This window comes from Taudactylus pleione, unplaced genomic scaffold (assembly GCF_031769625.1).
Source record: "Taudactylus pleione unplaced genomic scaffold, aTauple2 ptg000036l, whole genome shotgun sequence".
Lineage (NCBI taxonomy): Eukaryota > Metazoa > Chordata > Amphibia > Anura > Myobatrachidae > Taudactylus > Taudactylus pleione.
In genome coordinates, this window is record NW_028284438.1 from 4425510 (window position 1) to 4441256 (window position 15747).

The window sequence follows — 15747 nt, forward strand, 5'->3', positions numbered from 1 at the left end:
AAATTTTTGTTATGCCATATTAAAGATTGATCACTATTCATCATAAAATATATCTATGAATATGGCTACTGCTTTTATTTAGACATTCATATGAAAAAGTGCTCCATTTTATACTGGTGTTTTATATACTAACTACTAGATAATTGCTTATTCAATAATGGGGGAATCTAACATATGGTTTCAGGGGTGCTTATGTTCCGTGACATCAGTAACATGTAAGTAATACTACTTGGAGTTAGGGGCCTACTTATTAATGGTACAGTATCAAAGCCGTTTCTCCTGCTTGAATTGCCTTTGGGCAATTAAATTAGATCCCGTTTTATTCACCCGAAAAATAATCTGTTTTCGGGGGAATACACATAGGATCCATGATAAGTTGACGGATCCTATGTGTTAATGCCAGTGCCAGCCTGAAAACAGATAAATATTGGGGATTTTTTCTGAGCTTGCTGAGCTCCTGAAAATAATTGTCCAATATGCAGCTCTCAGCATCCCAGCACACGCTGCTTTGTGCTGGGCTGAAGTGGGACCAGGGAGTATGCTACTTCTGAGCAGCAGCAACAGACTCCTCTCTTCTGTCTGTGCGGGGGTGAGAGGAAGTGATCGCACTGATTGTGCCCCACTGGATTTGACTCTGGCAGAGGGGCCCCTCCTGCATGCCCCTTTAATTTAAAAAAATATTCTGAACCACCAAGTTGATTTTGTGGACAAAACATGGGACATATTGTTTACCCATGCTCTCCCCTCTCTCATAAATTTGCTTTGGAATCAAAAAATTAAATTTACTACCAATCAACCCTTCATTTCCCTGCCTTCAACTACATACATACTCCATCTTCCTCAGGCCTCTTGATTAATGTTTCCATGTTGGAAGTTGAACTGCCATGTGTTTATGCCACCCCCAATGCTGCCGCTTAGCATAGTCAGCCAGCTAGCTTGGTGCAAATTTTGGGCCTAAGCCGGATGAAAACATTATTGTGAGCTGTGAGGTTGTCAAAATTGACTGAAAACGAGTGGAAATTAATGTTATTGAGGTTAATAATACAGTAGGAACAAAAAAAAGCCAGAATTGTGTGATTTTAGAAGTTTATATAAATTTTGGTAAAAATATACAGATCCAAAACCAAAACATGCAATGGCAGGTTTGGCAAAACCAAATCCAGATCCAAAACACGATGGAGATCCAGATCCAAAACGAAAACACTGTGATCGGCGCACATCCCTATTAGAAACCTACAGTACAGCTGACAAGACCTGGGGGTATATTTTCTAAGCGCAGGTTTTTAGAAGTGGAGTTGTTGCCCTTATCTTCTAGAAGGTGCTAGATGAAAGATAAGTAGAATCTTATTGGTTGCTATGGGCATCAAACAGAAAATAAGTCTGTATATGGTGCACATTAAATAAAATATAACCTTTATTGAATAAGTTAAAATGTGCAATTGATATAACACGGTGACAAAGTATATTAAAATACAGTTAATGAATTTGTGTGTAAGAATGAAATTTGTGTATTAAAATAAGAATTAAATTTAGAAACCGGTGCCTCCTTTGTGTTTGCTTGCTATATACAATGTATTATTGTTCTACACATATAGTTCAAGATGTATATCGAAAACCAAAATCCAGTAAGTTAATATATGTATTGGTCACTGCTAGTGTGTACAAATAATTAGGGGCATAGAGAGCCTGGCAGGGCCCAGGTGAAGGGGGTGTGACCTAATTGTGGGAGGCGTGGCCATGCCCCCTTGAGCTAGAAAAAAATCACTTTTGCAGCGCTGCTGCGCGCTGGGAAGGGGGGCGCTGTGAGCCCCTCAGCCCGGCGCAAAGCCAGAGGGGGGCGCAATCACTGTGATCGCTCCCCTCCACAGGTATAGGAGACTGCTGCAGCTGCTGCTCAGCCTCTGTGAGCAGTCTCCCACTGCAGCCTAGCACAGTCTCTCACTGCAGCCCAGCACATTCTCCCACTGCAGCCCAGCACAGTCTCCCACTGCAGCCCAACACAGTCTCCCACTGCAGCCCAGCACAGTCTCCCACTGCAGCCCAGCACAGTCTCTCACTGCAGCCCAGCACGTTCTCCCACTGCAGCCCTTCTGTTATTCCTATGCAGTTGGTTAGATCCGCATGTGATGAAAATCAGCTTCCATAAAATGTTGATTCAAATTGTATTACTATACAGGGTGGCAGAAATATAAATTAATTTCCAATCTTGGTTAAATTAAAACAATTATATCTGGTATACTGAGACTCTAGGGATTATTGGGCGTGATTCAGTGTTGGGAATAGCATAAAATAGAGCAAGTACTGTAACTGTTTACCTGGACAAACCATATTGCAATGCAAGGGGTGCAAATACATATTTTTTTTTGCATGTGTGGTAAATTCTGGCTGCTTTTGCATGTAGCCCACACATACAGTACTACACAGCTTTATTTTTACACAGCAATTTAGATGTCAGTTTGGACACATCTCTCCCAAATCTAAATGTCTCTGCACATTTTACATCTGCCCCACCTGCAGTGCAGCCTGGTTTTACCAAGATGCACAGTTATGCTGGCCGTACACAAGACCAAGTTTTCTCCACCCATCCAACTAGTTGTATGGGCGCAAATGACAATGACAGCAATGCTCAAATGACAAATGACAGCAATGATCCCAAACACTTTTCGCTGCACAGTTGTATGTAGTAAATTAACTTAACCCTAGCACTTTAAATAATGCAATGTGATGATATGCATTTGCAGTCATCTATATGTGATAAGCATGTATTTAACTTTGAGTCACTCTTTTTTTCCGTGCTTGAGTATTTTGTGCAGTACGGTATTCCCTTGTATCTGATCGCAGAGGTGACCTGATAGCAGAGGTAACCGGATAGCAGAGAGTATAGTTTTTTACTGCAGGAGTGTGTATCCATTCCGTGATTCACATTAGGTAAGTAAATAATGCAAACAGTGTCGTGCATAGTTTCGGTAGCTTTCTGTTTGAGATTCTTGAGTGGGTTCTAATTGTAGTAGCTGCAAATTGATATTAAATTGACACACTTGTGTATTGTGGAAAGGTCTAATTATAATTGACAGTTTGGCACCTAAGATATTTCTAAATGGATATCTAGCAATCCTCTATAGTGATAATATAATTTTCTAATTCTGCTGGGTATTATTGATTTCATTGCATTAATTATATACAATAAAAGATTACTATATAGCCAACATTTTTTAGCTTGGTTACAACAACTGTGCCCTCATGCAGTATAGCGAGTCAGTATATAGTATCAGATATATCCAGCATTAAATAGAAGTAGTTGACATCGGCATATGTAGCTGTCTGAATTTGCATGGACATTATATCCGTTCAGTATATCATACCAGCGGACGGTGCAGAGCTCAATTCACATTTGACATTGGTTTAGAGACAGCGGGCACCAGCTTGGAGAGCTGACGATCATTTTGAAATGGCTTTATCAAGGTAATTAGGAGCCTGGCATGGAAATAACAGAGGGGGAAATTATATACAGAGCTTGAATACAATATATCCACTAAGTGGTAATTAAGAGCCTGGTATTATATATACTGTATAATCAGGACACATATTAAGGAGTTAAAAACTATATTTTCCTGAATACATTATCTCTGTGTATTAACAACTAAGAATGAAAATAAAAATAAATGGTTGGCAAATCTTCTACTAAGTGGTAACTCACAACCATAAAACTCATACTATATCCAGTTTAAGTAAATTGTATACTATAATCTGGATATGGGTACATTCTGCAGAATTTTAGAGGTCCAAAGCCACCTAATTACTTGTACACACTAGCAGTGACCAATACATATATATTAACTAACTGGATTTTGGTTTTCTAATATATATATATCTCGGACTATATGAGTAGAACAATAATACATTGCATATAGAAAGAAGACACAAAGGAGGTACCGGTTTCTATATTTAATTCTTATTTTAATACACGAATGTCATTCTCACACACAAATTCTTTAACTGTATTCTAATATACTTTGCCACTGTGTTACTTCAATGACACATTTTAACTTATTCAATAAAGGTTATATTTTATTTAATGTGCACCATATACAGACTTCTTTTCGTCTGCCTGTTTATATGCTATAATTTAGGTCTGTGGTAGCAGCCCCTAATGCAATATAAATATGTTAATTTATCATATTTGCACTAAGGGCCATTCTGATTCTGATTATTGGCTGAATACAGCTCCCAGTACAACAGATATCCCATCTCCATCCTTGCTATGGGTAACAACTCCACTTCTAAAAATCCGGCATCCCAACCAATGGCATCCCGAATGTAAGTAGGGGTTAGGGGGAGGGTTAGCGTTAGGGGTTAGGGTTATGCATGAAGGGGAAGGTTAAGGTTAGGCACTAAGGGGGAGAGTTAGGGGAGGGAGGGTTATGGTTAGAATAGGGAGAGGGGGAGGGTATCCTAACCCTGTCAGGATGCTGGTGTCGGGATTCTGACCACTGGGATCCCGAGTGCCGGCATCCCATACCCAACCCATTATCCCGGGGTTGGGTCAGGTAAGTCCCAGGCCCCCCGGGGCCCTCCTGAGCAGCCCGTGACATTATCCCATCCTTTTGGGGTGGCCTCTGGACACACTTTGGATTTTCTTGGATTCTCAGAGTGAAACTTGCAAATAAATAAAGGTGCATGAACATCAGAAGAATTCACCCAGCAATGTTCCTCAGGGCCATAACCCTTCCAGTCTCACAGATATTGGAGATTACCATAACGGAGATCGGAATCAAGGATCGTTTTAATCTCAAATTCAACTCCTCTTTCGGTGAGTACTTTAGGAGAACGAGGCAGAGTCTTGAGGAACTGATTCAGAATCAGGGGCTTTAATAGCGAGTTGTGAAATTAATTGGGAATCTTGAGATAAGAAGACAGTTTCAGCTTCTAAGCAACTGGGTAGATTACTTCTTCTACAGGAAACAGACCAATAAAACTAGGAGCAAATTTCATTGATGGCACTCGTAGTCGTAGATTTCAAGTAGAAAGCCATACTTGGTCCCCAACTTTCAAACTTGGCACCAACCTTCTTTTCTTGTCCGCCCAATGTTTGTAGCAATGAGAAGTTCTCTGAAGAGTGATGTTCACCTTTTTCCAAATCTTGGAAATGTACTATAAGGTGGACGTAACTGCAGGTAGATCAAAAGCTGGCAGACTTTGAAACTCGGGCCCCTGTAGAGGTATGCCATAAACAGTAAAGAATGGAGCATGACTGGTGGAGGAGTGGTAAGAATTTCTGCCCAAGATAGAATATCTAACCATTTATGTTGCAAGGAGGATAGATACTCTGTTAGTTTGAGGATGATATGCTGTTGAGAATTTTAGTTTAACTTGTAATGCTGAACACAAAACTCTCCAAAATGTTTCTACTAATTGAACACCATGATCAGAGACGATTTCAGTAGGTAAACCATGTAGAGGAAAGATTTCAGAAAAAAAACATTGAGCTAATTCAGGAGTGAACCATTTTTGAAAATCGGTCTATAACCACCCAAATCGTGGTATATCCTCTGGATACCATAAAATCTGTTACAAAATCATCGCTAAAAGTGACCATGGACGAGTAGGAATAGATAAGGGTAATAAGTTTCCACCTGGAGATTGCCTGGAAGTCTTATGCTGTGCACATTTAGTGCATGATGTTATGAATTCCACTATGTCGGATTTAATAAACGGCCACCAATAAGAGCGTTGTAGGAATTCTGTGTGCGGCAAAGCGAGATGCATGTGCCCATACTAGTAATTGTTTCTGTAATTCTGGAATGACAAACGTTTTACCAAGAGGTGACATCATTTTTGTGGTAGCGAAGACTTTGGGTTCTAGGACAGGGAGTTCCCTTTGGTTTTCCATAGAATTTTCAGGGAGAATTGAGAGTGACAAAGCATCAGCTTTCTGATTCGGTTATCCTGGATGAAAAGTTAACGTGAAATTAAATTGCATGAAGAACATAGCCCACCATGCTAATCTGGGATTTAAACATTGGATGTTTCTTAAAAATAATAAGTTCCAGTGATCGGTGTAGATAGTGACTGGAAAATGTGCTCCTTCTAGGAGATAGCACCACTCTTTCAATGCAAGTTTACTGCTAGCAACTCTTGCTCCCCAATGGTGGAATTTTTTTCTGCAGGCAGAAACTTTTTTGAAAAGTATCCACATGGATGAAACTTGTTATCCTTGACCTTTTGCGAAAGAACTGCCCCTACTGCTTCAGAAGAAGCATTAACTTATAAGACAAAGGGTACGGGTGTAGAGATAAATGCTTGCTTAAGCAACTGGAAGGCGGTCTCGGCTTCAGGGGACCACTGAGTGGGATTTGCTCCTTTGTGAGTCAAGGCCATAATAGGTGCCACAAGAGACGAGAACCCTTTAATGAATTTGCGATAATAGTTAGCAAACCCTAAAAATCTTTGTACTTCTTTCAAGGATTTAGGACGTGACCAATTTAGAATGGCCTGCACTTTTCCCGGATCTATCTATAATCTCAAACCCAAGATTATATATCCCAAGAAGGGTATAGAGGAAACTTCAAACACACACTTTTCCAGTTTTCAATATAAAATGTATTTCCGCAATGTGTTTAGAACTTCTCTCACATGATGCAAGTGATTCTCTAAGTTGGACAAGAAAATTAAAATATCGTCGAGATAGACAACTACAAAGATGTAGAGTAAATCTCGGAAGATCTCATTAACGAAGTTCCTAAGGCCGAAGGGCATGACTAGATACTCGAAATGCCCATCCTAGGGTATTGAATGCAGTCTTCCACTCGTCTCCTGGACAAATTTGGATGAGATTATTGGCCACTCACAGGTCTAGTTGACTGAATACCGTAGCTCCTTTTACCCGGTCAAATAGCTCAGTGATAAGGGGTAAGGGACAGTCCCAACTCCTGTGAGGAGGTAAAATATCAGCTCCTGACTTGCAAAAAAATCTTCAAAAGAAGCATATTGAGATGGAAGCTGAGAAGGTTCTTATACTTGAATACTATTCACAGGTTTCACACGTTGAGACAGGAAGAAAGAGAAGAATTTCCCCAGGATAAAATTTGCATCGCCGTCCAATCAATTCGAGGACTAAACTTACTTAACCAAGAATAGCCTAAAATAATTCCATGGGAGGCCTTAGGGATAACAAAAAGTTCTAACTGCCCCACATGAAGAGCACCAACATGAAGCTGCAGCAGAAAAGTGTGGTGAGTGACAGTTCCATTAACGATGCAACTGCCATCAACTGCAGAGAGATAGCTTGATCCAAAAGCTGCACAGGGATTCGATACTTCTGAATCAATTCAGCTGAAATGAAATTCCCAGCTGATCCGGGATCTAGAAGAGAAAGGACATTTTTAGGCCCTAGAGTCAGCTACAAGATTACAGGAATAGTAGATTCACATTTAGTTGGAGACAGTGTCATTACTCCCAACCTAGTGTCTTCAGGGCTGGTTAGAAGCGATAGTTTCCTGGTTGACAGGTGGATGAGGCTACCAGATGACTGCCTCTCCACAATACAAGCAGAAATTCTCCTGACAATGTTTCTGTCATTCCTCAGGGGTGAGTGGGGCCCGTTTAATCTGCATACGTTCCTCAGTGATGGTTTCAGTAGGAGCCATAGGAGGGGATGGCATAGGCCAAAAACTTAAGCGGTCCGTTTTACTCTTCTCCGCCTGTCGCTCACGGTAGCATAAATTCACCTTAGTGCATAAAGAGATAAGGTCATCAAATTTGGGTGGCAAATCTCTTGTCACTAGATCATCCTTAAGACGATCAGAAAGTCCACTACTGAAAGCAGAAATCAGAGCCTCCTCACTCCACTGCAACTCCGAAGCCAGCGTCTGGAACTGGATAACATTTTGGCCTACCGTACTATTTCCCTGATGGAGACGCATGATTTCAGTAGACACTGAAGACAACCTTTCCGGGTTCGTTGAAGATTCTCAGTATAATCAGTCAATAGAGGATCGGCTCATTGCCATAGTGGTGAGACCCATTCAAGGGCTGAACCGGAGAGGAGAGACACAATGTAAGCGAGAGGGAAAGTTAGCAGGCTGAAGCATGAAATGTATGTCACACTGATTTAGGAAGCCATGGCACATTTTCGGGTTTCCATCGAACTTATTTGACATCGGCAGATGGAGATGTGACAGAGAGGTAGTTATGGAAGAACAGGTAGAAGGACCAGGCTGAGGGTTGGTTGTAGCAGGCATGCTGACCGTGACAAGAGAAGCTTGTAGTGTCCTGATGGTGGGAAATCTCTTGCAAAAATTGTCCCAGCTGATGGTGGGAAACTTTTAAACCCTCCAAGCAACTGGCAACATTCTGTAATGGGTCTGCTCTGAAATCCTGATAACGAGCCGAATCCATTGGGTCAGTGCAAACTGTCACGTACGAAGTGGGAAGAGGACCCAGACTGGGTGCAGGTAAGTCCTTGCAAGCAGTTTCCTGGTACTGGTATGAAGCTGGATGAAGAGAGTATTTGCTCATGAATGTCTCTGCCAAACAGGAAGATGCGGAAGGTGATCACAGAGATGAATGAGTAAGGCCCCATGGAGGAGTCAGAGCACCAATTCGGAGGCACAGAGGTATGGGAACCTAGTACCAGTGCTGACTGAGGAAGCTGATGGAGAGGGCTCTGTAACGTGATGCAGGTGGCGGTCAGGTACAGGAACTGAGATGCACAGAGACTGGTGGTGGCACTTAGAATCGGAGTGAATGGCTACCGGATATACCAACAGAGTACTGCAACTGGATCGCTGGAGGCAATAATGAGACCAAGGAGCACAGAGAACTAACACACAGACTGGCTGTGTACAACATTGCACTGACAACCTGGGACCACCCAGGACGCCCTTAAGTACTCATGGCTGGAAGTGGATTGGTTGTCAGAGCCCCAACGGTAATCACTAAGACCAGATTGGCTCACACTTGACATGTGGCCACATCCAAGATGGTGGTACCCAGGACCCGGCAACGTTACCATGGACTCTCGGCCACAGCAACTCCAAGACACCAGGGATGCAGCACTGCCTCTCAGGGCCCGCCTACATACTGCACCAGATGCCAGCTCCCCTGCCAGACATACCCCCCAGAGCTCCCTAAAAGGTAAGTCCCGGACTCCCCGAGGCCCACCTGAGCAGTCCGTGACAGCCCGATTGCAAGTTGGACGCAATGTAGATGCCGCACACAGTTGGTCAATGTTTTATTTCTGTGTATATGTGTGAGTTGCAGAGCGCATGTGACCCGATTGTTAGCACTTAGAGGTGCAGTACACAATTGGATGCAAGTTCTGTGATTTTTAGAGGGCATTCCTGGGAGGTAACAGGGGGGTGGCTAAGCTAATGCAGACATCTTGCTGAAAGTGACTGCTTCTATTGACGTGGAACCTCTCACACCGGATGCCATAATCAGATTGAGAAACTGCACATGCCACAGGCTGGTGCAAGTTTTGATGGTGCAACTGATGGAGTAATGAAATTATAACACATATACTAGAACAGTATTCATGTTAGGTTAGTACAATTGGTACATACATACCTTTACATATGACACCTTATTTATTTAAAGGTAATGTGTAGTCATATATGTAAACTTTAATAAGTGGTATATTTACATACCAAAACTTTTGCCAATTATGGTTTTCTTCAGCATCCTTCATGATGTGACGTATACTTACAAGCAAAAAAGTTGTTAATTAGAGTCTGCCTGACATGCCTCCCAGTTTCCGTGCTCTGAGAACAACTTGTTAGTAACAATACCCCTAAATTGCTCACTGTACACTGCATAATCTTGGGGAGAAGGTTGAGGCAATACCAGATTATGCAATAGATAGCAGCAGAGCACAATATCGAACACTCTATTCAGACTATTTAACAATACAGCAACAGATTTTTCAAGACTCCTGAACCTAGTTTTAATAGCCCAAAAGTGTATTATATCACTAATATGGTTGAACTTATGCTCAGCAGGAGTCAGAAGACAGGAGCAAAAGCCATAGCCAGAATCACCTGTAAATAAAAAGAGAATTGTGGGAAAACATATATGTGTTTGGAATGAAGGTAAAACAAAATGTATACATACCTAGTAGCCATCTCTCTGGCATTTGTTCTGCCTCAAACTTATCATGGAGGGATGACTAAGGATAAAGCCATTGTGACATTGGCCTGGATCACATACCACCTGCACATTAATAGAACAGGCATAGTGCCTATTGGTAAATCTTGGCCCTATTTCCAGTGGTCTCAGCCCAATGTGTTTGTGGTCTATAGCTCCCAGTACATTAGGCATACCAATGAGACTATAAAAAGCTAACCTTAGCTCGTGCCACTGTGACTCCTGGAGGCAAAGTCAGATACAGGTGTATGTGAGTGTCTTCAGGGCTGCCATGACCTGGATGAGATGATGATATAACATCTAGCCTGGGGAATGCCCACCACTCTAGAGAACACTGAATTGAAGGAACGCAAGGCAAAAAATGCAGAGCAGCCTGCAGTTTGTGCATACCTGAAATGCACATGATCGTACAGCGTCTGGCTCAAGATGATTATTGATGAGGTCATACAGGTTAATTTATTTCATATGGTTGAGACGGAATATCTGTATGACCTTGCCATCAAACACTGCATTGTTCAACTAGCCACGGAAGAATCTAGGCCTTGAGTGGGCTCTGCAGTAACAAAGGAATCTGCTGATCTTCCTCTGCTTCTGCCTCCTGGGCCTCTTCAGTCAGCTGGTTGCATGCTGCATATCTCAGGTAAGTGGTGAGCACTGAATATCCTATTGCTGCCATATTTCCTACAGCCACATTGCTGCAGGTGGTTCTGTCCCTTTTTATAGGCATCATGATGAAGCTTGGACAAATAGAATCTATTTTACATAAAAACTCGCCGCTCAATTGGTAGTCTAATTGTTTTAAATATGTTCTGCATTGTTGTTTATTTTAAATAATCAATAGTTGGTCCTATGGTCTATTACCGCCTAAAGTCAGGGTTTTCATGTGCATTTCCATTGGATTTGCCTTTAGTAAATCACCGATTTGCAAATCAGATGAAAAATCACAAGAAAACAGAGGACCTGATTCAGACCTGCTCACTAGGATGCGATCGCTCGCAGCTGGCCGATATTTGCATTCTGCGCATGCGTATGCATCACATTGCGCGTGCACGAACCACTGCGACTGATTAGGAAGCGCTCGCTCGCCCAGCATTGACAGCCCAGTTGAATGAGTGACAGGAGAGGCCGTTTGTGGGTGGTAACAGTGGCAGCCCACTAGAAACGGGGGACTGGAGGTACGAACGCAGACATGCCTGTGTGTTTCAACGCCGATTCATAGGCGTGCATAATTAACAGGCAGTGTCATTGTACACGTCACCTGGTTGTGCTTCACACTGAAGTGATCACAGTGCTTGCGGCCAGGTATAGTCAACCTCAAGTGTTGCGAGCACATCCGATGGTGCTCGATGTACCAATGTTTTCATTCTCTTCCAGGAGATGAGGTGTGCAAGTGGGCGTCTTATGAATGGCTGGTGGCCGTCTGCATACACAAAGTGATCACTCGCCAAGACATAGTGGGCGTGTTAATGCTTTGCCATGCGATTGCCTGCCTTGCTGGGCATTCGCTGGATTTGCATATGCTGGGAACAAGCGATCGCATCTAGTGAGCGGCTATGAATCAGGCCCAGAAACTGAAGCTTAGTAAATTTACCCCCAAGGCTTGATACATTTCCTCTCCTAAGTCTGCCTGTCCTATCAGTCTGTTTCCCTGACCTCTCAGAGCCGTTTTCAATTTGGAGCGAAAAGCCGTTCTCGGCGAAACTTTTTCGCCGATGACGTCATTTTCGCCGATTTCACTTATGCCCATATTCCAGTGGTTCCCAAACTTTTTTGAATCACAGCACCCTACAGTATCAGCATTGGTTTCACGGCACCCCTAAGTTTAAGTTTGTTATTGAGAGGTTCAGAAAAAAATGCAGTAAAGTAGTAAAGTGAAGTAAATTGTGATTACCTGTCATCCTTAGGTTCAGTTATGTGATGGGGACAGGTTTGCACTTTTTTTTGTCCACATATTTACATTACATTGACCTTAAATTATTTGATTTGGTTCAGGACCACCAACCTGAGGCACCCCTGCAAGTGTCCCGAGGCACCCAAGGGTGCCACGGCCCACAGTTTGGGAACCACTGTCGTATTCAATTGTAGAGTCTTTTCGCCAGTGCGAAAACGCAATGCAAAGTAATAGGCGAAAGAGTTTTGCCTATGAATTCCCGGCGGAAATAAGTGCTAAATTGCTGTTTTGGGGTGCAGAGGAGCGGAAACCACTCTGCACCCTTTGTACACCCCCCCTTGACGCAAATTGCATAAAAAGAAATCTTAAAACACACAAAGGACACCCCAATAAAGAACTTTGAAAATTTTTGCGAAAAAGTTCAGAGTGGGTGTACAAATTAAAAAACTAGAGCAATAGCCTTTGGGGGGGGTCTGCAAGTATGGGGGAGGTGTTTTTTTAATTGCAGGTGCTTGCTGAAGGTGCCTTTTTTGGTGCACTTTAAAGCCTGACTTTAGTGATTTGGAACTATGCTTGCACCCATTTTCATGTACCCCAAATATGATGGGACTACTTTTCACAAAAAAATTAGCAAAATGCTATTCTTGACCACTTTTCCAAAGACGCTAAATAGCACCTATTGAGAACACTGAAAAACCCCAAATACCTTTTGCAGGGCTATTCGGTGGTACCCATAGTGAATCCCCATGTCAGAGCATCTTTTGGGGGGTGTCAGGCTGATTTCTCAAAAATTACATGATTTTTTGCTGTTTTCGTTTTCGCCGGGTCCCGTTCTTGCCGATTTGAAATTGTATACAGGGATACGTGGACATGCGCGCGATAAGTTTTCGACGGCAAAACCTCCGATGACGGCGATAAGTCCGGTAATGGACTTTTCGCTCCAAATTTAATATGGCCCTCAGTGTCTTTGTCTCCCAGGCCTGTCTGTCTGTACTGACAGTAAATATGCACAAGCTATGTTGTTTTTATGTTGCAGAGTAGCAACAATCATGGGTATGTCAGTGTTTTTTAAGTTATACTTATTATGTGTACATTTTTTTAGTAACTAATATTGATTGTGCTTGTAAATTCTTAAGTTTACACTATGAAGCAGCTCATATAACCATGACAAAGCTAAAGAACCAATTGAATTTAAGATGTTATATGTACAGTATATAAATACATACAATACTTACCGCAGCACTCAAAGATTAGACTGTTTAAATAAACAACACTTTGGCACTCAATCATACTTGTATGTAAAACAAATTTAACAACAATAAAGTAATCTGTTTATGGTTTATTGTATTAGTTGTTTTTTGCTATGTTCCTAAATCAAGCATTCAGAAACCCCCTGTAGCAATCTTGTATTTACCCCATTTAAAATTTTAGTTGCGGGTCTGATTTGAGAGAAACCCATGCTGTTTGTCACCCTGATTTTGCTGCTACCAGCCTAGGTGCTGGCAAGACTTTTTGTTTGTAAACCTTTGTAATGACTTTTGCAAAAATGATGCAAATGACTGGCATAATAAAGCATGATGACACACTTATTATCATTTATTTATATGGCGCTACAAGTGTTCTGCAGTGCCTTACAAAGTACATAAACAAATAAGTGAACAAGAAACCAGTGACTTACAGTACAATACAATGCAGGACAAGAACATGGTTTATACAAATTGCTGAATAAGCGATCATAACACTCAAATTAAGTGTAAGTAATGAAGTGTCAGGTGCCCTTGAGGGGAGTAGGGAGTAGATGAAAGTATAAGTAAGGAGAAGCACATAAGGGAAGAGGGTCCTGCTTGTGAGAGCTGACATTCTAAAGGGGAGAGGAAGACAAACAGGCCTGATACAGGGGGCAGACATGGAATAGGAAGCGTGTAGCAACGGGTTAGGAAGAGAGATGGAAGGTTTTGATGAAGTAGTAGATCTTAAGAGCCCGTTTGAAGATTTGTAGGGAGTCTGATAGGGAGAGGGAAAGCTTTCCAGAGGAAGGGAGTAGCGCGGGCAAAATCTTGGAGGTGGGAATTGGAGGAAGTAATCAGTTGGCAGGAGAGGCGGCATGCAATCGTTGAGCAAAGTGGGATGTGGGAGTGTGAAAGGAGATGAGGTCAGAATTGTAAATGGGAGAAGATTGGGTGAGGGCATTGTAAGTGAGTGTAAGAACCTTGAATATTGTTCAGAAGGGGAAAGGGAGCCAATGAAGGGCTTGTAGAAAAGGGGAGGCAGATGTTGAACATTTGGAGAGGAAGATAAGCCGAGCAGCAGCATTAAGAACAGATTGGAGTGGATAGAGCCCGGAGTCGGGAGGCCTGATAGGAGGAGGTTACAGTAGTCCAATCAGGAGATGACCAGTGAGTGGATGAGGGTTTTAGTAGCATTCTGGTTGAGAAAGGGTCTGATCCTTTAAATATTTTTGAGATGGAAATGGCAGGACTGTGAGAGGTGCTAAATCTGTGGCTTGAAAGAGAGAGAGGAATCCAGGATCACTCCAAGACAGCACACTTTGGGGCTAGAGGAGATTGTTGTGACTTTAGTTCATAATGAAATTGTGGGAAGTGAGATTATGCGGTAGGGTGAGAAGATGATCAGCTCAGTCTTAGACATGTTAAGTTTAAGAAAGCATTGGAACATCCAGGAATAGATAGCAGAGAGGCAGTTGGATATACGAGTGAGGAGTGAGGAAGAGAGAGAGGAAGATGAAAGGTAGATCTGAGTACCATCCACATAGAGATTATATTGGAGGTCAAAAGAGCTGATGAGTTCATCTAAAGTGGACTTATAGAGGAAGAACAGGAAAAGTCCAAGAAAAGAACCTTGGGGAACACCTACTATTAGTGGAAGTGTGGGGGGGAGTCATGAGAGGAGACAGATAAGGAACAGTCAGAGAGGTAGGAGGACAGCCAGGAGAGGGGAGTATCACTTAGACCAAGAGAGGTTTGCAAGAGGAGAGGTTGATCCACAATTTCAAAAGCAGCATAGAGGTCGAGGAGAATGAGCAAACAATAGTGGCCCTTGGATTTGGCAGCAAGGAGGTCATTACTGACTTACGTGAGAGCAGTTTTAGCGGAATGAAGATAGTGGAAGCCAGAATGAAATGGAGCAAGGAGGGAGTGGGAACAAAGAAAGGCGGTAAGGCGGTTGTAAACAATATGCTCAAGGAGTTTGGAGGCAAAAGAGAGGAGAGAGATGGGTCTGTAGTTGGAGAGAGTGTTTAGATCAAGGGTAGTTTTTTTTAAGAATGGGGGAGACAAGGGTGTGTTTGAATGCAAAAGGGACATAGGAAGAGATTAAGGAGGTGGGCAAGATAGGAATAGGCAGAAGGAAAGAGGTAGCAGGGGAAGTGGAAGAGGGGAGGACCAGATGAGGACCATGAGTTTCTCTCCAGATACAGGGGTGAAGGATGTCAGAGTTGGTAAGATGGATAAGGGTGGGTGGTCAGGGAAAGGAGGGGGGTAGAGTGATGAGGGTCTGGTGGGATATGATGTCCTGGCATATGGAGTAAATTTTAGAGGAGGGGGTGCGCAGAGGAGGGAGTTGAAAGTGGCATGGATACGCCAGGGGTTTGAGGACTGGTAGAAGATGAGGTTCTTGAATTATGATTGTTTGGAGAGGGAAAGGGCAGCACTGTAGCATGAGAGAATACATTTGAATTAATTGCATATCATCAT